This window comes from Chamaea fasciata, unplaced genomic scaffold (assembly GCF_029207755.1).
Source record: "Chamaea fasciata isolate MVZ Bird 193981 ecotype frontalis unplaced genomic scaffold, bChaFas1.0.hap1 SCAF_4, whole genome shotgun sequence".
NCBI classification, from domain to species: domain Eukaryota; kingdom Metazoa; phylum Chordata; class Aves; order Passeriformes; family Sylviidae; genus Chamaea; species Chamaea fasciata.
This window is the reverse complement of record NW_027094089.1, coordinates 20338234-20361983: the sequence shown is the minus strand read 5'-3', so window position 1 is coordinate 20361983 and position 23750 is coordinate 20338234. Positions and strand designations below refer to the sequence as shown.

The 23750-nt window shown below is 45.0% G+C and overlaps 1 long non-coding RNA gene across 2 annotated transcripts; it reads left to right on the top strand.

Annotated features, from left to right (window-relative positions):
• The first annotated feature begins 4582 nt into the window (after nt 1-4582).
• Nucleotides 4583-20732, top strand: LOC136288175 (uncharacterized). Of its 2 annotated transcripts, none has more exons than XR_010720492.1 (3): nt 4583-4623; nt 19019-19088; nt 19725-20732. It is a non-coding gene; the product is annotated as an uncharacterized lncRNA (long non-coding RNA). The 2 variants fall into 2 exon arrangements; XR_010720493.1 differs by lacking the exon at nt 4583-4623 and adding an exon at nt 17330-17407.
• The last annotated feature ends 3018 nt before the right edge of the window (nt 20733-23750 follow it).

Genomic DNA, 23750 nt, shown 5'->3' with positions numbered 1-23750 from the left:
ATGTTCAAGGGAGTTATGCTTTTGTTTCATTCTAATTCAGATGAAATACCTCTTAGGGGTTGACCACTTTTGTGCTCTGAGGGAAACTCATTGCATCTGGGGACCTTTACATCCTAGTTAGGCTTGTGGTTAGTCTATGAAAATCCTGGAGAGGCATAAATGGAGAGAAATCCCTGCTGATGAATTCACAGCTCTTAGCTTATTTTTCCCACTTGCTGTAAAGATGTAGGGTTTCAGAAAGGAGTGAAAAAATATTGGATCAGAATCATTGTTTTTTCATTATTACTGCTCCTGTTTGTGGTTGGTGAACCAAATTAAAGCTGGAACAAAGTGGAGTGTCACTGCTACAAATGACACAAGGCTGTGCAAAGCCAAATTGCGACTGTGCCTCCGAGTCTGGCGTGACTCTTCATTTTCTGAGCAAGGCTCTATCCTACTTCCAAGATTTCTCTTTTTCAGCCCTTTTAGTCTCATATTTACTGCAGCACATTGTGGAGGAGATGTATGTAATGTGTTCCCTCTCTTGGGCTTTGCTTATGCAAAGAAAATCACTGTTACTGCTGCTGCAGTGGAAACAGCCCAGATACATTCCTTCAAAGTAAGACAGCGTCCTGGAAAAATTGCTCTGCCTTTGAAATAATTATTTCCAAATAAAATTGGAACAGTGTGCCCACCTGAGGACCATGATAACCCTGGGTTATTACTGTAATCATGCTGGTTAATTTTTCCATATAGAATAGTTCATTTTAGCCTCCTTGTGAATGGAATTTACAATAGCACAGCCAGAGGTGGCTTGTCCTTGTTCTATTTTATACCAGCTATGTCCACGGGGGACTCTGTGTAAAGGGTGGATATAAGATGCGAGAGAAGATTATTATATCATAACAAAAATGAAGGGTACCAGTTTTGTTCCACAAACACAGCAAAGCACAAGTCTTACCAGCGGAGCTCACAATGTGTCAGGACTCATGCTGCGGTTTTTAAATCACAGCCTGAAATTTGGAAGCTGGTGGGGGAAAGTCATAATTCAGGTTAATCAGTCCTAAATACTTATTGCCCGACTTTTTCTTGTCAGTGGTGGCAGCATTATTTGCACCCTACCTGGATATGATGATGTTGTGCTTTCTCATTTATACTTTATTCTGTACCTACTGCTAGACAGTCTGTACCCAAGCCACTAAAAAAGACCCATAAAGTCAGCTACAGGAAAACTTCAGAATAATGTGAACCCCCCACAACTGGGGATTTCAGGGAGAGCTGAGGGCAGGTCACAGCTCAGCAGATCTGCCTGAATTGCTGGATGCTGTCCAGCCACCCCCAGAACTCAGCAGAGGATGGACACTGCCAGGGTAACATGGGTCAAGGCAGAAAATCCTACTTGCTCTTGGAAAATGTGACAAAATTACAGATTGCTGAAGATGGCATTGGGATAAAAAGTTGTTAGCAACCGCTGTGTAGCAACTCTGAAAGTACTCCATGTTTCTGAAAATATGCTATTGAAGTTCAGTCCTGCTGATACATTTGGATCTCAAAAGTTGAATATTATTCCATTGGCCTAATCTGATCTTTCTGAGTTGTCTCTTTTTCCTTGAGCTCTATAACTTCTTTAAGGTCCCTCTGGGTTCCAGATATCTGTTCCAGTTTCAGCATTCTTCCCTTATCTAAGGCAATACAAAATGAGACTTTGGGCACTCTCTGGGAGGTGAAGTATGAAAGACATTGAGGGATGTATTTAATCTTTACTCAGCCGCTGTCTGAGAAAAATACAGAATCCTACTGATGTTATCATCATCTGACCAGGCTGCAAAATATGAATACTGCAATTCCTATATATCAGTGTCAGGAGATCTATACTCCTGAAACCTTATTTATTTAGGATTTTGATGCTTATTTTGCATAAGTGCATGACCTTCAGGAAGAGCAGTAGTAAAATCAGTGTTTCTCAGATGTGTAACAGGAGAATGTAAAATATTGCTGCCAGCCTCCAGAATGACTGATTCTGTTTGTAGATAAAGCTGACCTTTCCATAGAGATCTGCAGAATAAATCCAACATATATAGCACAGTATCTTTTCTGCCTTTTGGCCTGAAATCAGAAGATATAAGCAGTGATTGATTTACATCACAAAGTCAAATGCCAACAGCTGCCTATGAAAGCTTAGTAAAAGACATTGTTTATGAGCATCAGCTTTGACTCCAGTGTGTAATCCTGCCAGAGGCCAAACACTCTGCAGCAGGAGCACCCAGCCTTCAGTGTGTTATACTGTTATCTTGCAATTGATGCAGAAAATGGGGAAAACAGATACGACTAACTTTAGAGAGATTCAAATGATACTGTTATATGTGAGGAGAGTAAGATAAAGGAGTCCCTTTCCATGCCACTTCTATGTTGGTGTAACCCCTGAAATGAACAAAAGTGCTCTGATTTGAATAAGAAGTGATTCATGCATAATCTGCTCTTTTGCCTCAGTGAGCTGTACAAATAGGCTGGACTTGTGGATCTTAAAAAAAATTAAGATAATGAGTCATCAGAAGTTAGTGCATATATATATTGGTAATTCTGATCCATACACTGCTGCTAAAGTTAATCATAGCATTTGCATGGCTATTGGATATTATTTCCCAGTAGAATTGATCACAAGGGAGAGTTTGCTCTGAAATAAGGGGTCAAGACTCTGGGTGCCACAGACCCTCTGGGAATTTTTCCTGTCCCACTGGGATATAATCACGGTTTTGAACTGGGGAGTCAAAGGCTATAATTCTCAGTTACCCTGTTTCACCCCATCATCCATCATGCTATTGTGAGCCAGCACCATTTCCAGAGAGCTACCTGGCAGCACAGAGGAGTGATTTTCAAGCATGTCTGCTCTCATGGGGATAAATAATGGACTTTGTATGAACATCATTCAAAGTCAGGTTCCTAGAAATAGGGGTGGAAAGTCATGAATGGGGGCTGACTTAGTTTCATATTGCAGGGCTTTTGGAGAGGCCTTCATACACTGTGACTGTGCACTGTCAGGGGCACAGGACAGCATTAGCCTAGATTTGTGTCTTGAGCAGTGGCAGATCTTGTTGCTCCCCCAAATACGTTGCCAGTGATATTTCATTGAATTGTGTGCTGGATTAACCCTGGCCCTGCAGGGAACCACCTAACAGGCTCACACTTCAGAGTGAAGATGCAGGGGAAAACTGGGGTGGGATGAGTCCTCCTGAGGGCTGTGGGTTAATGGGGTCTGCCGAGGTGTCAGCCTGTTTGCCGGCAGTGCTGGTGGAAAGAACTCCACTCGCCGGGAGCTGCTCTCCCGCCTGTCCCAGCTTTATGGTTTGCCCCGTGTCCCTGGGATTCCCTCACGGAAACAAGGCCACTGACAGGAACCACACATCTGTTTTTTTTGCACCTCGTCCTGGAGTTCAAACCTGTGAAAGGGGCTGGGTTTCTTTTCTTGTTGCATTCTGAGGCCTGGCCGACACTGGGCAAACCTCGGTGCTCTGCATGAAGGGTGATCGGGGCGGGCTTTGCAGTACTGTTCTGTTTGCATGGAAGCATTATGCACTCACAGAACAATTCAGCTCAGCTCACAGCGTCGTCACCGTGCTGAAGAGTCCTAAGGCACTGCCTGGTATCTCTCTGGCAAGCCTGTCATTGCAACAAGTGCCTACAGACAGCCCGCTGCTCTAAACGCTGAGCTTGATTTAGTTATCAGCCCAGACATTGCCATCACGAGCAATCATCTTCAAAGAAGTGATAGGCAGAGCATCTGGGCCAAATTGTAACGTGATTACCTGACAGAGTCTTTAATAAAGACAATACTTTAGAGACACTTTGGTTGATCTGAATTCTCTCCCTCTTTTTTTTAAAAATTTTTTTTTTAAATTTAATTTTAGAACAGCAGTGCTGGAAACACACTCCCCGAGCCTTGTACAGGGGCATGAGTCAGGAAAGGATTCTGGTTTGAAAGAAAACAGAGACACTGACCGTTACCTTTAGCAGTGCTTAAGGAAAGCGAACCTGAAAAAGCGACAAAACACTTAAGAATTCAGTTTCATTTTGATAATATTGAGGTTTCTATTAATGAAAAAAAAAAAAAAAAGAACTTTCTTAAAATATTAGAAAGGATCCGTTAAGATTAAAAAAAAAAAAAAAAAAAAAAAAAAAAAAAAAAAAAGAGCAATTCACTGTTCATTTAAATCATCCTTGGAACTAGCACTGCCCGCTGAGCGAGAACCGAAGATAAAAGCGATACAAGGAAAACGTTTATAGGACTTAAAAAAATCCCGATGTGCCCGAAAACATTGAAACCCTGGCAGAGAACAACGCCTGCTCGGCGGGGGCCGCAGATCCCAGGCAGCTCCCGCAGCGCCGGCCGGCCCCCGCAGCGCGGTCCGTGCCCCAGCCCGTGCCCAGCCCCAGGTGTCCCGCGGAGGGACGGAGGCAGCGAGCCCCGCCCGCCCTGTCGGGCCGCCCCTCGCGGCATCCCCGCGCTCCCGCCCCGCCGGGGCCGCCCCCGCCGCTCCGCGGGCCGGCCCGGGCGCACCAGGCGGCGAGGCAGCGGCGCCGGGCCGGGTGCGCCTGCCCCGGGCACGCCGGGCAGGTGTCGGGGCGCGGGGCCCCCGTCCCGCCGAGGTGAGTGGGGAGCGCGGCGCGGCTGCGGGCGGGGGCGGCGGGGGCGGCGGGGCCGGGGCTGCCCCGCCGGCGGCTTCGCTCCCGCGGGGCTGGGCTGGGCTGGGAGCTGCGCTCCCCCCGCGCTGCCGCAGCGGGACGCGGGGGCTGCATCGCCCGGCAGTCGCTGTGGTCATCCCGCCCCGCCATCAGCACCGGCGGCTTCATGCCCCGGCGGACGGTGATGTGCAGCCCCCTCGCTGCTGCCACAGGGGCTGCATCTGCCGGGGGTCGTGGGTGCCTCCCCCGGTTCCCTGGGGGCTCCGGGAGGGCAGGGTGCATCTCCCCACCGCGGAGCTGAAGCTCTTCATCTTACCCAGAGTTGTTTGTGCGGGGTAGCAGCCCCCCCTCCATGCGTCAGTGGGTTGTCTCCCCCGTGATCCCTGGGGCTCCATTCCTAGGAGGGCTGAGGGTCTCATCTCCTCTGGAGAGGCTCAGGGGGATGTGAACCCCGTCATGTTGGGGCCTCCATCCCCAGGAGGCTGGTGCCTTGCAGGAGTCCATGCCCAGGGTTCAGTGGGGTCCATCGCTCTCTAGGTCAATGGGGCAGGTGTTGATAAGAGTCCATTCGGCCGGGGTTGGTGGGGTTTCATTCCTCTCGGGGTCAGGGGGCCGTATCCCCTGCTTTGGGGGTGCTTGTAGGGTCTCTGACCAGCCCTCGCTCAGCTATTCCCGGCGTGCCTGCCTGGGGGGTGAGGGTCAGCTCCATCCCTTGCTGTGACACTTTGTCCTGTCTCCTGGAGTGGATTAGGTCATGTTGTGACAGTGCCTGTTACTGTCTTGCAGTACAGCAGGACGCAGGGATGCGAGGAAGAGGGGTTGCCTTTGCAGAAAAAACAGCAACCAGCCCCCACTTCCATGTACACAGCAGTTTAATAAAATCAGACAGCGTGAAGCATGTGGCCGATTCCCCCCCCCTCTCCCCCCAATCATTAGAAGGTAGTTCTCTGTGTCATTAAATACTCCTGTTCGCACAAAGCAGACTGTGATATATGCAGTATTGTAAGCCGGGGAGCAGTTGTGGATGAGATACGTAAGAGGAAAACATCAAGAACTGTCCTCAAACTCTGAAGTTAACTGTATTGCCTCTCCTTCGGGTGGCCTGGGGTACTCTCTTCAACCTGTCTCAGTTTGTAACTATCTGACCATTCTACGTGGCCGTAAAAAGCTCCAATGCCCCTTTGAAGGTGCCATAAAGCTGTAAACGGGCTTACTGTAGCCCATCCCGTTAACCTCAGTGCTTTTCCTTTTAACGAACGGCAATGCTCGTGAATTTCTCTCCACGGGCTGTCAAATCTTCATTGCTTCTGGCTGGGAAAGAGCACTGTGAAGCCTTGGGAGAGGAATCGTCCCAGAACTGCCTTCACTTCCTCGTCCCTGGGGGCTGCGGGAGTTTGTGGGGGATTGACACAAGATGCTGGTGCGCTCTGGCCAGTGCAATGGCTTCAAGCACTGTCCCTGCATCAGCCTCATGTTTTTTGTGGAGACGTCAGGGCTGGGACTTCTTTTTACCCCTGGCAGAGGAGCAGCTGGAGTGGCTGCGAGCGGGCTTTATCAGAGTGCTCAGCCCCCTCGGTGTAGGTTCCTCTGCCTTCATTTTAAGGCAAACTGCAATGCCCGTACACCCTCTGCAACTCTCACTTTCTTGTGCAGGATGCATGTCCTTGCAAATACCGTGCTAATCCCTTGGGATGACTCACAAACTTTTGTAGAGTGCCTCCTTCCTCTTTTGCATGAGTCTTTGCACTGAATGAATTATCTGGGTAGCCAAAGCTCATGGCACATGGAAAAATAGCCTGCAATGATATTACCGAGTTAATAATTTTCTGAAAAACAAAATGCCTGAATGCAAATAGAATGAAAAATGTGTCTTTGAAGTCTTTTTTTCTTTAAAATTATTCAGTGCCTGGCCTGGAGGAAACCTATTTTTTTTAAACTTTTATAAAACTCGTGAGCATTTTATGGAAGTGGGAAGGACTTTTTTTTAAAAAAGAATTTTTGTTTTTGTGACATGAGGTCTTTTCTATGTTTGCTTTAAAATGTTGAGAGGAGAATGCTAGTCTAAAACTCTTGGTGTGGGAGTAGATATTTAGTCTGGTTTACCAGCTCCTGAGCTGGCAGATGCAACTGCCAGCAGCTCTGCCAGGAGCACAGCAGAGCTGGGTCCAGCCAATGATGCCCAGGATTCCCAAGTAGAAATCAAGACACTGATTGTCTCAAATGAGTTGAAGTAGGGAGAGAAGGTCAGAGTCCAGGTGGTATTGCAAAGGATTTCCTAGGAATGCAGAGAGCTGCAGCTATCTTGCGTGGCAGGCACCTACTGCAGGGGTTATTTGGCAATGCTGGTGACATCAAACCTTGATGTTGTAAGGGTCAAATTTAAAAGCTATTGCATATCTTCATGATATTTTCATGGGTCTTTTCCTTGCTTTGTGAAATAGGGAACATCTCTGGGCAGGATTTTGGCTGGGTGCAAGAGTGCACGCTTGTGTTGGGAGGTAGGGAAGGCTTTAATATAAGGTCCATCTGCCTTAGCTCATCTGCACAAGCATTGGGAAATGCTTCCTGCCTTTGAAATCCAAGTCTTGACGTCTGTGGAAAAAAAACTCTTTTTTTTTTAGTTATAGTTCTTGTACACAGCACACTTTGTCTCCTGAAAGGACAACTGAGTTGCCCTAAATGAAAAGGTCTGGGTTTCACCAGAGTAATTTGTGAAAAGGTCTTATAATGCAGACACCTTTCTAAACTGTTCTGAATGTTGTTGCTAAAAGTAGCTTCCTTACTATATTTGTACACATTTCTATACTAGCTAATATTTCTGAATGTTATTATTGTCTCCAGTATAGAACTTGTTCTCTTACTGGGTTTCCTGAAGGTGTTTGTGGGCGCTCTATGTAGCATTCTTACCTGAAATGGGTACAAGCCACTCATAAACTCCATTAGACAAATGCAGAAATTAAAAAAAAAAAAAAAAAAAAAGAGAAAAAAAAAGAAAAAAAGTAGTTTTTACTGGGCAATGTTAAGTCAGGAAATAAAAAGGCTGAGGCTCCAACAGCAATATTATTTTGGCTGCAGTACACATCCTGTAAGTTCTTTTATGACATACACCTCATAATGTAAACAGGAATAAGCACGTCGATTAATGTATGCAGAGAAGGAATAGGAAAGAGTGTTTTTCTGGGTTTGCTCCCCTCCCCAGCTCCCCAGCTGGGTCTTGCACAGAGCATGGGAAAGCCTGACACGGCCTTATGCCACGCTGGGCACCGCGTCCAGCGCCAACTCAGGTGTACCCGACTGCTGATGGAGTGAAAATAGCAGCAGCAAATGAGTAATCTGGGGCCTGTTTCTGTCAAAACAAGAGCAGGATGATGAGCTGCATTTTGTTCCTTAAGGTCTGTGAGTTGTAGCATGTATGATCCTCGAGCAATCCCTCTTGTGCCTCTCCCCTCTGGCGTGTCTGGCCCTGCTGAGGCTGCTGTGGTTGTAATGAAGTGGAGTGGCTTTGCTTTGGTGAGCCTCAGCTTTCTGCTTCTATTGCCCACGTGTTACAGTAACAGCTCTCCCGGCTAATTTTAACTAGATCATGTACAAAAGTGATTAAATGAATATTGTACTTTAATACGGATCTGCAGTGGACCAAGCAGTATTGCTCTTTCTATGATGTTGTCTTAATTAAAAACTGTGCTATTAATATATTTCACTGAATTGATAAATTTAGCCTGAAGGTCAAATAGTCTAATAAGACCTTCACCATGTCACAAGACATTGTATCTTGTGCATTTGCCACTGCTCTGAGCTGGAGATTTGCATGCGATATGGTGTCGTCTAGGGCAGAGTCTGTGGTCCTTCAGCAGCAGCTTCCAGCAATGACAGAGGTGGTCTGGGTGAATAAAATTAATTTATGGGTACTCTCCAGGAGAAAATAATTATCCTCTTCTGTCTAAAAAGGGCTCCTAATCTAGTATCAGCACACTGATATTGCTGCCTTGCTGTGACATTGTAAAGCTCTGCAAGGGAAGTGGGAGCGGCTGTAATACTGCAATCTAATACTTCTCCTGTTATACTTGCCTAATGACACCTCCTCTTCAGTGCAGCTTCCCAAGGATGCTGCTAGAACATTCTCATAAGCCATGCTGTTGTGCTTTAATTTCATTATCGTTCGATTTGGCCAGCATTTTACTCACTGTCTCTGCAGTGTTAGTTTGCAAAGGGAGTTAGGAGCTGGGTGGGTTACAGCACTTACTGTGTGCACTTAATCTAAATTTCTCTCTAAATGGAATTGTATTAAAGTAATTTGGTAAAACTTTGAAATTACAGTAAGGCTGCTTTTGATAACTGACTTCCCCCTTAGCCCCCCAACTAACTGTGTATTAAAATTACCATGACTCACACAGAACAGTTCAAATCAAACAGAGTGTCTGGATCCTACTGGGTTTTGGTTCTGGCCATTTTTGCTGTGTAAGAAGTGAAGGTAGGCACCGCTCTGGGGTCTCACCATGGTGAATGAGCAGGTGTCCCCTGTCAGCGCTCACAAGTGGAACAGTACCTGCCACGATTTGTGCTGGGGGATCTGTTAGAAAGAACAGCATTGAAAAATGAGAAAACCATGGAAAATGGTCTCTTAACTGCATTAAGGATTTATGAAACTTCTGTCATTCTGCAAAAAAAACCCTGTAATTTTTACACAGTGGAGCTGTCTTCTCTGATTCAGACTGGGAAAAAGACCTATTCAATGTGTACATTTTAATCATATATAACACAAAGACTTTTGCTGTGCTGTTTAAAATCCAGCTTTCTTTCAGGCTGTGTTCTGCTGGGATGTTTTCATCCAAAACGGACTGCTGAGGCTGACAGGAACAGTCTGAAAAAGCAGCTCTAACCTTCCTTCCTGACACTTCAATAGTGACACCCACAGTGGGAAACTAGGGCATAAATGCATTAACACTTGTCACTGGGAAGAAAATCCTCTCCATGATGGGGACCAGAAGAGAGTGATTCCTAGATTCATGATAAAAATTAGTTGATCATTTATTTCAATCAAAGTCTGTAGGTGCTGCTACAATGAAAAATTAAAGCGCACTTTAGAGAATACATGTGAGCTGACACCCTGCCAAACCCAAAGCCTTCCTGACCTACAAAATGAAGGAGAGCTTTGATGCTTCCTCCACACTTTGCAAAGTCTCAGACAAACAGGCTTTGTCCAGAATTTTGACAGAGGCAGAACCTCCTGAATCAGATCCCAAACCCACTGTGTTCACTATTGCCTTCCAGGGAAAACATCCTGCTTTTGCCTCCTGGTATTACAGATCTGCATGAGAACAGCCCAGCTGCTTGGACTTCACTAGGTATCCTCTTACCCATGTCACCATCCTGTTGCATGTTGTCTGTAAGTTTAGCAATGCTCTCATCTTCCCAGATGGGTAAAACACAGCTTGTTTCCTGCTGGAGTAGGGTTTTTTCTGCTCCTCCAGCTGTATGCAAATACAACACTTGTGTAAATCAGTAACTGTGATCTGACTGAAGAAACAAGCTCCTGCTTCTTTCTCTGCTTACAGGGCAAAAGCTGTGGTGGTGTGGGGAAAGTCTAGCTTCAATACTGAGCTGTGTATTTTACTGGATGTGCTGGTCTTAGTGTCATATAATGGCCAGGATTGGGAGGAATCCTAAAAGTCATGGAATTCCAACCTGCCTGCTATGGATAGGGACATCTTTCACTAGATCAGGTTGCTCCCAGCTCCATCCAACCTGGCCTTGAACACAACTTCTCCAGGCAAAACGTTCTAATGCCTTGCCAACCTCACAGCAAAGAATTTTTTCCTAATATCTAATCTAAACATGCTCTATTTCAGTTTGAAGCAATTCATGCTTGTCCTGTCACTACAGGACTACAAAGTCTCTCCATCTTGCAGGCTCCCTTCAGGTACTGGAAGGTCTCGCCCCAAGTCCTTCTCTTTCCCAGGCTGAACAATTCCAATTCTCTCAGTCTTTCCTCACAGGAGAGGTGCTCCAGCCCTCTGATCATCTTGGTGGCATCCTCTGGGCTCACTCTAACAGCTCCGTGTCTTTCCCATGCTGGGACCCCAGAGCTGGATGCAGAGCTCCAGGTGGGTCTCACCAGAGCAGAGCAGAGCGGAGAGGCAGAATCCCCTCCCTCCCCTGCTGCCCACGGGGCTCTGGATGCAGCCCAGGACACGTTTGGTTCTCTGGGCTGTGAGTGCCATGGCCGGGGCATGTCCAGCCTCTCACCCACCAGCACCCCCAAGTCCTTCTGGGCAGGGCTGCTCTGGGTCTGCTCATGCCCAGCCTGTGCTGATACCGGGGGTGATTGTCCCAACCCAGGTGTAGCACCAGCACTTGGCTTTGTTAAACCTCATGATGTTCCTGTGGACCTCTCCTCGAGCTTGTCCAGGTCCCTTTGGCATCCTGTCAAACCACCTCAGCTTGGTGTCACCTGCAAACTTTCTGAGGGTGTACATGATCCCTTCATCTGTGTCATTAATAAAGTTAATAAATCACACTGCTCGCAGTATGGACCCCTTAGGGACTCCACTTGTCACTGATGTTCATCAGGACTCTGAGCCACTGACCACTACTCTCTGGATGCAACCTTCTCTCCAGTTTCTTATCCATCTAACTTTCCACTCATCAAATCCATCTCTCTCCAATTTAAAGAGAAGGATGTTGTGGAGGATCATGTCAAAGATGTCTGCTGATGTGGTCATTCCATCACAGAAGGTCACTGGGTCGGTGAGGTGAGACTTACCCTTGGTGAAGCTGTGCTGGTTGTCCCAGATCATCTCCTTATGCTCCAAGTGCCTCAGCACAGTCATTAGGAGGATCTATTCCATGACCTTCCCAGGCACAGAGGTGAGGGTGGTAGGTATTTCCTGGAGTCTCTCTTCTTCCCTTTTTAAAGTTGGTATGATGTTTCTTCTATTCTGGTCACCTGGCTCCTGACTGCCATGACTTTTCAAATATCAAGGAGAATGTCTTGCAAACTACATCAGCCAATTCCCTCTGGGATGCATCTCACTGCGTCTTATGGACTTACATACGTGGTGGTAGATTATTTACATTATGTATTCAGGTGGTCATAGACCTGATCTCTACTTAGAGTGGGAGGGACTTGGGTCCCCCACAGTCCCCCTCCTGCTGTCCATCCCCTCGAGGGACGTGGGAAGAGAGCTTGCCAGTGAAAATTGATGACCAAGATCTGTTGGGGTACGCATTTCTCAATGCAAAATCAAAAACGGACCAAGAATCCATGAGCTTTGGGAAAGCTTTTGTCCAGAGTCTGCAGCAAAACACGAACCGCAAAGGCTCTGCTTACTTAATGCCACCCTAACAGTCTGATGCACATGGTGCAGCTCCTTTGTGTCCCCTGTGCTGGGGAGGAGGGTGGATGGGACCCCTGGCAGCCACCTCTGCTCATTGTAGAGCCTGGCTGTCAGCTCATCAACTTTAACCAAAGCTGGCAGGAGCTTCAATGGCAACTGACCTCATGTTGAGGACTAAAGTCCCTGCCTCATCTGAGCTCAGTCCCCTTCATGAAGGATTTCAGATGACAAGTGGGACAGGTATTAAACTTTAACCAGCTCTTCATCTTTAAAATATTAATCCTGTTCTTATGCTCTTACCTGTGTTCCCAGTGTGCCTGGGTTTGAAGGACTTTCACAAGTGATGAGCTTGTGGTCAGCCCAGATCTGCAATGCCAGTTTCCAGTTTTCAAGCCCTCCTCACAGGTGTTTCTCTGGGTTTCCCAGATAAACATGTGCTCACCATGTTTATCTGGGAATACAAATATTCTGAATTCAGGCCAGCTTTCAGTTTTCCTCCCAGGCTCTCAGCAGCATAGATTATATTCCCCTTCCCTTAATCATCTTCCCCACCCTTTATTCTTCTAGACCACAGAGGAATCTTCCTCCATATGGTTGTATTTCAATCCTCCACTTCTTGGGGTGAGGAGCTTAGCTGGGGTGATGGAGAAATATCTTCTGCTATGATGGGGCTTGGGCTGCAAGATGACATGTAACACGTCCTGTTCCAGCAGGAATCCATCTCTCCCCTCTTATGGAGTAGAAGACATCCTCCTTTTTATCTTCTGAATAAAGCTACGAGCATTTCTGTATGGGAAATATGTCCTGTAGCTCAGCTGAAAATAAATAAATGCAGCAAACAAATGGGTGGCACCATTCCAAAATGCAGAGTTATTCAGGTTGGTGCACTGTGGCTGCTGAGAGGCGTGGGGCTCTGGGGAGTGGGGTGTGATGGGCTCAGCTTGGCCTGCAGCCTTGTCTTTCAGGCCACGTCCACATGCTTATCAAAGAATTTAAACCTCTGTGCAGTGAATAGTCTGAAGTGTGGTGAATCACAGCTGCTGGATGTGTGGGGTGGAAAGGACCTGCTGGGACATCTGAGCTTTACTTTCAGGAGGATCCCTCCTAATTAAAGCATGACTTGTGCTTGCAAGATGTCTTATTTGGGTGGTTGAATAAATTGCTGTCCTCTCTGTGAGATGTGAAAGTGTATTTACTAATGTGCCTGTAAATGTCTCAGCTGCGAAGTTGTTATTTACTGCACTATTGTAATGCAAATGTTTGTGGTTATGTTTGCATTGATCTCACAGAGAGTGCACACAAATTTTATTTCTTGCGGTATTTAGGCTTGCCTTTTCCTTCCTGCTGTATCTGTTCTGTTAGACACTATATCATAGAAATTGCTTGCAGTGTAATTGCTTGTCAGTCAAATGCCATTTTACAATATAGAGCTGTATCAATTAAAAGATTCTTCCTCCTCCAATTAATTTTGATTCTTGGGAGTAGATAGCATTGTTTGTCTGCAGAACATTCCACTATATCATTTGGTACCTTGTACATTTATTTACTTTTAAGTGTATTCTATGTGAAAGGTAATGGCCTGAAGTTAAAGCTGCAGAGAAAAACATTAATTGTCTGAGTCTTCTGGCCCACTGTGGTGCTCCCAGCATGAAGGCAACCTGAGTGCTCCAGTCTGATAGATGTGAAATTACTGGTTGTACACAGCCAAAGAGGGGGCAGCTGCCCTTTTTTCATCTGCATCTAAGGTTGGGAGGTAGGGAAAGGTTTAGGTGTCACAGTTACAAGTTTCCTAAATAACCTTTTTTTTTAAAGTTTGTCAGTATGTCCTACATGACTCTTTCGTGGATGTGGACAAGCATCAAAAATGGTAGCTCAGCTTGAGAAACACAGCAAAACTCTTTAGAACTGGTATTTCTTGTTTGGAGTGGTCCTCTAATGGAATAGCTTTTCACCACATACAGACACTGGAAAAATGGAGTTTGTGAGTAGGGAGCCTTGACTGGAGACAGCCTGCTTTGAGATTAATGATTTTATCTGTGGCCTTTTAATACCTCCTATAGATGGGATGATAACTCAGGAGTAAGCTCTCTGATGGGTGGCAGGACGTCCTGCTGTTTGGAAGGTATGATATGACATCTTTGGTGTCTCTCTTCAGCGCTCACTGGGGGCAAGGAATGGCCTTAAAATTGATAGAGCTTGGATTAGGTGCTAAGTGATTTAAGTATCTAATCTATAAGGAGTAAAGCTATTAGTCTGAATCGTGTAAGTACACAAAGAAATATATTTTGAACTTTATGTACTATTAGATAGTCAAGACAGTGAACCTTACATTAGCTACTGGCAATGATACTGGGCTTGTCCATTGTTTTTTGCTGTGGGTGAGAGGGAAATGGCTGTTCCAAGAGCTACTGTAAGCTGCTAAAACTGATTACATGATTTTTTTTAACAAACGGTTAAAAATTAACTATTAAAACTTAACTTGAGGTTTTCTATGGAGGATCTAATACTTGCCTTAAAATCACATGGTTTCATTTTGGTCTGTAATTGCCTGGAGTTCACCTGGCTGCCTGACTGACTGCCGAAAATGGTTGGTATTTCAGGGCCATTGTGTGGGCTCTGAGTGTCAATGTGTGTGTAGGTTGTGTTAAGAATGAGCATCCCTTATTTGGGGCAAAAGAAGATCCATTTGGGCCCATTTCCACTAAAGCCAGAGCAAACCTGGTGCAAAACCCCATGTCTTTTACAGTCATCTTTTTCTTTCAGCTCTCAGTTCCATTTTTTTCATGATGCTGTTGGCACTGCAGGGACAGTTCGCTCTTCCTCAGCTGCACTGAGAAACTTTCTGTTTGCTGGGAGGTGCCCTTGGCAATTTGCATTGAGAAGCAAACTGTGATTTCAGTTGAAATGAACACTGCTTCTCTTAAATAAGAACTTGGTAAAATAAAGTCAGGTTAAAAACCAACTAAGAGTCTTTATGGAAGAGCTTCCAGTTTAAACATGGCCTGGCAGGGATGTGCACAAGCTTGCCAGCATTTTAGTGACCCTTTACAGTGGTGTCCCTGTCTCCTTGTATAAGGTGCTCAGGAAAGAACAGGTTCTCAGTTTCCCTTAAATCACTGCCAAATTTTGAAGGGATAGTGAGAAAAGTGGCCCATCTTGTGTTGATAAAAAGTGAGTGCAGATTTTTTCAGAAACCTGTTAGTTTCAGTGAAGAGTGTGTAGGAATAGTCATAGCTAGTGTGTTGGGAAAGACTTACAAAGGTATTCAGGACAATAAGCAGCAGCTTATTTTAGGTGCTGGCATGCTTTCTTCTGGCTATCTGGTGGGTCAAGTATAAGCTGCTGCTCAGTCCAGGCCACTGTCTGAAGTGGTGTCCCAGAGGAGCTGTGTGTCCATGGGTGACAAGCCTGAATAATAAAGCCTCTCCCTGTGCTAGCAGTGCTCTTGCTACCTATTGCTCTGCACTGCAGGAGCCCAAACTGATATCCAAAATATGAGTTCCACCTGCCTCTTAGTTTTCCTGAGCACTTTGGTATTTGTAATCCCCCCTTTACGCTCCTGTTGCTATGAAGAATGGCAAAACAGGCAGGAGACCCTGATTATGTGCTTGAGAAGCAATTAACTGATGTTGGAAATGCTGCCAAAACATGAAAAGCAAAGGGAAAGGATGAATCTGGGAAAAAAATATTTCTGTTTCTTATATTTTGTGTATTATTTATAGATGGAAAATTATTTCAGACAAAGCTGCGAATTTTGTTAGCCCTTCTAAAAACACTGATTTTTTTAAGGCTTCCTTGTGAGTATTATGGCCAACCTCATTTCACAGCTAGATGTATTCATCTCAGTTAAATGCAATGGATAAAATCTACAAAACCCAACTGCTTAACATTATAAGCAGCTTGCATAAACATGAATTATTAAGGTCACAAAAGCTCCTAGAAACCAGCTGAAATGAGTGCACTGTTACATTTCTTTTTTCAAAACATGCATTAATTAATAAAGGCTTAGCACCCAGACGGTTTCTTCCCCACTCCGTCTCCATCAGATTTTGCTTTCATCAAGTGGAGGAAAAAGTGTCATTTCTCTCTCTTCTTCCTCCCTTTTGTTTGGCTGGAGTACAGGAAGGTGCCAGACTTCATCCTTCACGAGCCAATGATTCGCAGCTGTGATACCCTAAAATGCTTAGGCGGGTTGTGTTGGGGTGATTACAACAGCAACACACCCTCCAGAACGGCCAGGGGTTTCATTTCATGCCTTCTTGGACTGCCAGAATAGGAGCAGGAATCTGAAGACAGGCTACCAGGAGCTAGAGAGCAGTCACATCCACAAGTTTGGGCAGTGCAGAGAGGGCAGGGTGCTCACAGGAGAAACATGGATGGGAAGAAGACAATGAGGGGAGGGCCCGGTTTGTGAAAGTGTGGGCATCGTGCCATGTGCCAATCCCCTCCACCTGCTGTAGGCAAAGGCAGCACTCAGTGGCCATGGAGGCACTGGAGCCGTAGGAACGTTTGATGGGAGCTCCTCTCCAGCCCTTTCCAGCACAGGAAATAATTTCAGTGGCTTGAATGAGAAGAGGGCTGCTGTGACTGAGGGGCCAAGCCCCTTGTGTGCAGAATCAAAGCACATGTTATGTTCAGCACTGGAAGATACTTCCAGCAGGGAGCCGAAGAAGAAAATAAAAAAAGCGGGAATAGAGTAGTGGTAATTTTTAAAATTAATTAATTCAGTTTTGATGCTGGCTGTAGAGGAGGCAAGTCACATTAACTCTGTGGAGAGAAGAGGCTGCAGTGACTGAGTGGGAGTTGAAGAGAACTTCAATGGTGGGTGCCGGTGCTGTGGGTTAAGGGTGAAGGCTGAGTCTCGTGGAGCTTACACAGGAAGAAGCAACTCAGATGAGACAGCTTATTCATGGGACTCTGTGTTTAGGAGAGGGGATGCCTTCTGCTACAGTCCTAAAATGTCAAAAATACTACAAGCGAATATTGCAAGTGAACTTGTGTATAAGGTGGTTGAGCCTTGGTATCCTGGAGATAGCAAATAGCTTGGGACTTTCTTACCTGGTTTGTACTGTAAGTAAACCCCCTAAGGCAGACACCTCTCTGTGCTTGTCACAAGTCAGTGTGGAGAAGGTGGGGACAAAGGCTGGTGATTGGCATCTCTGCTGTCTGTAGTCCTGGCATCTGCAGAAGAAACTCAGGTAGGCAGAGTTTGGATTATTGAACCCCAGAAAATCTTTACTTTTGGCCTTGCTTTGACTCCATTTTGCTTGGTGCTCTGATAAAATACAGCACAAATGCCAAGGCATCTCATGCAGTCTTCTAAAAATCTTCCCAGGTACCACGCCTGCACTTTATCTATGAGGAATCCAGCTTTTGCAGCCACTAGAGAAACAGCTCAAGGAGACACAAAGGTTAAAGTCATTGTTCAAATACTTCTGCTCTGGGATGGGTATCTACTTTTAACTTCCCAAACAGCAAAGAGGTTCTTCGGGATGAGTTTGGGGGGAACACCTGCCTCCAACATACTGCGAGATGGGACACAAAGGCCACAGTGCAAATGTTTCCCCCAGAGATTAATGTTTATTGGGCCTGCCTTGTTAAAAATCAAGAAGAATGTTTGTGCCATGCTGCATTCCATCATGCTTTTTGAAAATTAGTCTCATCAGAGGCTGCTTTTGATATATAATAAAAAAACTCTCAGTGACTAAAGAGCTTTAAAAGAAGCAAAGACTTGACATATTTGTTAATACTCAGGGTAGCAATGCATTAATTTTAAGGCTTGCTTTCTCTTTTTTAATAAAATGAGGACACTAATTAAAATTAATCTGTTTATAAATCTTTCCACATCCAATTTAGAAGCGTAAATAAAACTTTTGCCTTGTCTGTCCCTTTTCTCATCCTAAGACAATACAGACCATGTCACTTTTAACCCTTTATGGTAATGAGCAGATAAAACTATCTTAAAAGATTTGTTAAAAAATATAAAAATTGGTGGCACAGTGGAGATTGCTTTTAAAGTGCCAGGAAGGATGGCAGTGGAAGTGTTGAAAGTGCCTCAAAATGGGTTTTGATGCTTTCCTTTGAGATCTGCAAACCTGAGCATATTCTTGCCCTGGCTACCTCCCTGTCCTCCCTTTCCACCCCTTTCACCAAAATGAGCTGTCTGTTGGCTGCCTTCCTTGTTGTGCATTTTTCAGTGTGATAATTTGCATTATAAAATACACAGGGATGAATTTACTCCAGTTTTGCTCCCAGTGTCAGGCAGGATTTTCATGGGTGAGGTTGGAAAAAGAGAGGTGGTGGACCAAACCACGAACATGCCATATTTGATTATTTTATGTAATTTAAAATAAAATAAAAGAAAAAGAAAAATGGGGGCTTATGGGAAAGAAACTCTTTGAAGTTTTAGTTCTGTTGCATGGGAGGCTGCACTGTTGCAGAAAGTATGCTGAAGGTATTTTTCTGTGCCTTGTTTAGAAAGGAAGCTAAACACGACCTTGGGCCTGTGATTGTTGGTAGCTCTTCAATGTATGTTAATTAGCAGAGACTGTGAGAAAAGTAGTACAGCTGCCGAGGGAACTATGCATTCTAATTTTTTAATGTGTTCCAGATATTATCAATTGTGCCTCCAGATCTTTGGTGCAGTTGTGGCTGTGTGGAGGTTGCACGTGTCTGTACCACACGAAAGCACTTGCATAGAGAGTGCTGGAAAAACTGCTATCCCGTCCCACACCAAAAAATCCCAAACAACCAAAAAATCCCTTTAGGTGATACTTTAAACTTTAATGTGAGCTGTGTGTCTCTGCTTTATCTCCGGTCATGCCAATATGAAGAGATAGCAGGGAGCAGATCTGTTGTGTGTGAGGATGCTTCCCTCTGCTTTCATATGCAGATTTTTAATAAAGCAAGTATGCATCTCTGCTTCTTGTCATTCCTGTCCCTGGGAAGCTTCATGTCCTTTTCTAGCTTCTATCAGTTTTCTGCTCTTTGGTTTTGATGTCTGTACTTTATAAATCTTCCAGTCTGAAACCTGCCCAGAACTGCCCCCACTCCTTCTTGGAAGGACTAAAGCTCAGCAGCTGCAAAGTGAAGGTAAGAGGAGAAAAATTGCAAATCCTCAGAGAAAAATGTCTAAACAAAGTTATGCTGCCTTAGGAAGGGGCAGCTTGCTACAGTTCTCCTACAAACACAAGTGAGCAAGGAGTAGCTGCTTGGTGGATTAGCAGGTGGAGAGTTTAGATTGTTGTTTCCAGCAGCGTTTGCACTCTATATTTATCCATGGTGAACAGGAGAATTGTTCCACGTTTCCCAGAGAAGTTGTGCCCAGGTAGGAGGTTTGAGCCCCCCTTCCTCCCAAGGGTAATGGGATTTAGATTTCTGATACCAACTTTGTGGCTCTTAAACAAAGTTGCTGAGACCTGCTGTTTTAAGCTGTGCTACTGGAATTCAGTCTCTTTTTACGAAAGCATAAAGGGACAGATGTTGCAATTGCAGGACTTAAGGCTCACTGGGTGTTTGCTCGAGGTGTTCTTTCTCTGTGGGTGCTGCCATGGGAGGTGGTGGAGTTCAGGAGGACACAGCTGGACACACACCCTCCTTGTCACCAGTAAATGAGAGGATTTCTCCTTGCAGAAGGCAACTTCTGCATGGGGCCGTGGAAGGCTTTTTGTCCTGTATGCTCAGTTTTCAGTTTTAAAGTGCTGTGCAAAATGACTTCTTTGCTTCCAGCTACAGGTCCAGAACTGCGAACCACCCACTGTACAGCTGCAAATGCACAGATTATCTCCACAGCCAACAGCTTTAAGTAATCAAACAGGGATAATTTTACCTCTGTGACCCAACAAGTAAACACCAGAATCAGGAAAAATCCTTTTGCCCACATCATCCTACCCACGCTTTCAAGGGCAGAGTGAAGAGTTTCATCTGAGCCTGCAGAAGTGTTAAGGTCACCAGGTTTGTCCCATCCTGGATCGATGGTGAGCTGGCAGTGCAGTGTTGTGGAGTGCTCTAAGGAGGTCACGATGCTCTGTAACCTGATGAGACCATCTCTTGCCGCTTCAAAAGTCATTAAATGAGTAGAGCATACACTGGAAGTTGTGTTTGCAGTCCTGCTTTCACAGGAAAAATTGTGGCTTGGAATGGCTTTTTTGTTAATGACTTCAGCCTTTAACTTTCTGTTCTTTGGAAGAACAAACATTTCTCACAGCTATCAGGGGTTTAGCACCATTAAGAAAACACAACTGTTACACATTGTAACATTGCATCTGTGGCTTCTTTCTCACTGACCCATCATCATCAGCGTTGAGAAAGAGAAGAATTGTAGCCCAGAAGTCATATCAGAAAATATTTTTTGCACTTTAAAAGTCTGTTTCTTTTTGCTTGTATTTCCCAGTTCAGATAATTGTGATCATTTTCTTAGAAATGAAGTCTCAGTGTTTTTTTGTTAGTAAATTCTAGTTGCTCTGAGCTTCTCTCATTTTCCCTGCCCTTTCCCCCTTTGTTCTAGTAAACTCCTTTCCTTATTCCTGTTATTAAGGATACTTAGCATGTTGTCATTGGGAAACAGCACTCATTTCTTCATGGAAAGAAGCTGCTTAATGTTTCATGTGTTGCAGTGAATAATTAAATAAAGAAAAATATATTAGCCCACAAAACTAGTTGGCAGCTTAAAGGATGAAAGCATTTGCAGTCTACTGGGGAAAAGTGACACTCCTGGCCTGGTGTCTTGAAGCACAAGGGTAGGGTTTAAAAATGAATATGTCTGGCATGACAATAAAAAAAAAATCTATATTTTTCAACTTTCCATGCACTTATAACATTAATCTTTAATTGTCATACTCTTGAGCTACCGGCTGTGAGATCAGACCTGGAATTGGTGGGGTTAAGGAAAACCAGACTGGTAAGTGGAATGAAATGTCAACAGGGACCATGACCTTGTGAACTGTCAGGGATGGAAAGGCTGTCAGCACTCAGGCAGGTAGGGGGCTTGGCAGACTGATACTGTATGGCATGAGCAGTCTCCACATAAATAAGGGGGTTTATTGCCCTTCATAGTCTTTTTCACCCATTCTGGGCAGTACAGTAATTTCCCTATTTCTTTTGGTTTTATAATGCATCTTGAAATGCAACTGTTGGGCTCTGCGAAAGTGGGGAGAAAGACTGGGCAGATGGGACTTCTGTGCTGGGAGTTGGAAGAAGGCTGACTGCTCCCAAATGATCTAAATGAACCATGGAATTTTTTTTTCTTTTCAAATGAAACCAGAACTGAGCTGTAATTTTGCAGTGACCTTTGTAGTTATATGAAATGAGTTTAGACACTTGCCATCCTCATGGCAGAGGGAGCCTTATTCTAGCAGTAATTCAGGGCCCAGTTACAAATCAGGATCTGCTTTTTTTCTTTACCTCCTGGTAAAGAAATTGGATTTACCTCCAATCTAGTTTTTCTTTTCACTGCACATATAATCTCAAATGGGTAACATGCTTTAGTAGAATTTGCTGAGACCAGAGACAGGGAGTTGTGCGGAGCAGGAGCTGCCGGTGCCATTGCACATCCCTTTGGTTAGTCTGGGTCTCATCAGCTCACGTAGGAGCCCTCGTGTTCTCTTCCTAGCCCTATGTACTGAGATTTGGAGTCTGGATCACATAATTTGTATCTGCACTGTGCAATTGCCTTTTGCCTTTTCTTTTCTGTGTATGATCTGCAGCTCTGGCTGCAGTGGGGACACAGTGAGCAGGACTGCAGGGATGGTGTGGATGTGGTGTGCTTGATGCTCACCAGAGTGACTGTTCAACAACCAGAGAACATCTCGCAACGCTCCAGCCTTCATGTGCTCTGCTGCTCTGCCAGTGACTGGTCTGACCTTTGCTCAGAGTGAGAGATTGGGTCCAATTCAATTTGTAGCAAAGTGGGGAGAGGCCTCAGGAGCTGTTGCATCAACCCGGAGAGTCTCCAAGGGGACTTTTCATTTCCAAAAAGACTGTTAAAAATTCTTGTCGAGGGTTGGGCTGCACCAGTGCTGTTAACTCTTCTGTTGGCTTATCTAAGTAGTAGTAGTATCTGAAGTTGTGACCTTTTACATCATGTCCACCAATTCTTCTCTTTAAATTGACAGACTGAATGGCTTATACTTGGTAAGACAGATACAGATAAGATGAGACAAACTTTGAGAGGAAATGTGGTTTTTAATTACGATCTCTTGCACCTCATCTTTGGTAGCTCAGCAGCTTGTGATGGGCTTTATGGCAGAAAGGATAGTGCCATTTAAAATGTGCTGCTTATTTCACTGGTTTAGAACTTTCCTGTAGACTTGATTCAGCAAGGTAAATAACCACACATCTACTTTGAATTGCATGAATAGTACTACTGAAATTAGCGACACTCTTCCTGTGGTTCATTTAGGATGCATGGTTGCAGCTGACCCAATTCCTGCTGAAATAAGTGGAAGAATTTCCCAGTATTCTATAAACCTAGGTCAGGTCCTAAATCCCTTTAACCCTCTGAGTGCCAGCACTGGTGTCTGCTCACCACAGTGTCATGGTTTGGGAGTGGAACAAATGCTGGCATGCATTGCATTGACTCAATTTTTTTCCTTAAGGTGGACCAAAAGAGGAGCTCTCCTCAGCCCCAAACACTCTGCAGTTCATCTTCTGATGCTTCTCTGTGTCACTATCTAATTCCTCCCCTGCCTTGACTACTCTTGATTTTATTCAGCAGTAACAAGCAGGAGTCACTGCACTCAAGAGTCAGTAGGAGGGCAACGGCAGCCAGACTTGGAAATCCAGTGACCCTGGTACCACTGACCTGAGGATTAAACCCTGCTCACTGAAACATGAGCCCAGGCTGCCAAATTGTTCTTGATAAGCTTTAAAGAATTGGAAATAAAACCGTGCCTGCATCTGTTTTCTTTGCAGCAACTTTTAAGCTGGAGGCTCATAACTGGCTGCAACAATGTGAATAGAGAGCGCTCGCAAGAGACCTGGCAGCACTCAGCTGTGCTCCAGGATCCCATTCTTTGGGGTTTTGTTTGTTTGTCGTCTGGATTAAGGGGATTAAAGACTTAACCTTTGTACAGCCTTTCAAATAATAACTTGTTTGTGCTCCTACTGCATGTCAGGGGAAGAATTCCCCCCCCGGCCCCAATTTCATGATACAAGTGAAGATCTGAGAGGGGTCAGGCTCATGTGAAGTTGTATCTTGTGCTTTAAACCCCCATAAATTCAACTCAATGCTCTGTTCTTCTTTGTGGTGTTTCTGGGACCATGGCAGGGTACTTGCTTCAGACCCCTTTCCCAAAAACTGGGAGCTATTATGTTAGTAGGGGGTCACAGTGAGCTGCCAGATCCACATCCAGCTGCTGCTGCTGCCTCTGCTTCTGCCTCTGGGCTGTGTTTTTTGTAATCAGAAATGAAATTCATGCTGCCAGATGGGACCCTACTGCATGTCAGTCTGTTGCTGGTTGGCCGTGGCCACTCCTTACCTCCTGGTCAGGAGTGGTTTTTCTAAACAGGTTTCAGAGGTTTGTAGTCCACACTGTAGCCCTTTGAGTGAGTGGCAGTGGCTTTTTTGAGATTATTTTGTGATTTTTTGGGGGGATTATTCCAACAGTGACTAAAATTTTCAAAAACATCTAAGTGATTTAACAAATTTTTTGGCATGTGCAAAAACAAGACTAAGGAAGACTCGAGAGCTGTCTTTAGCTTGAACATCATTCTTCTACTCTCTGTGCATATTCCACATGTGATTAAGGGAAGACC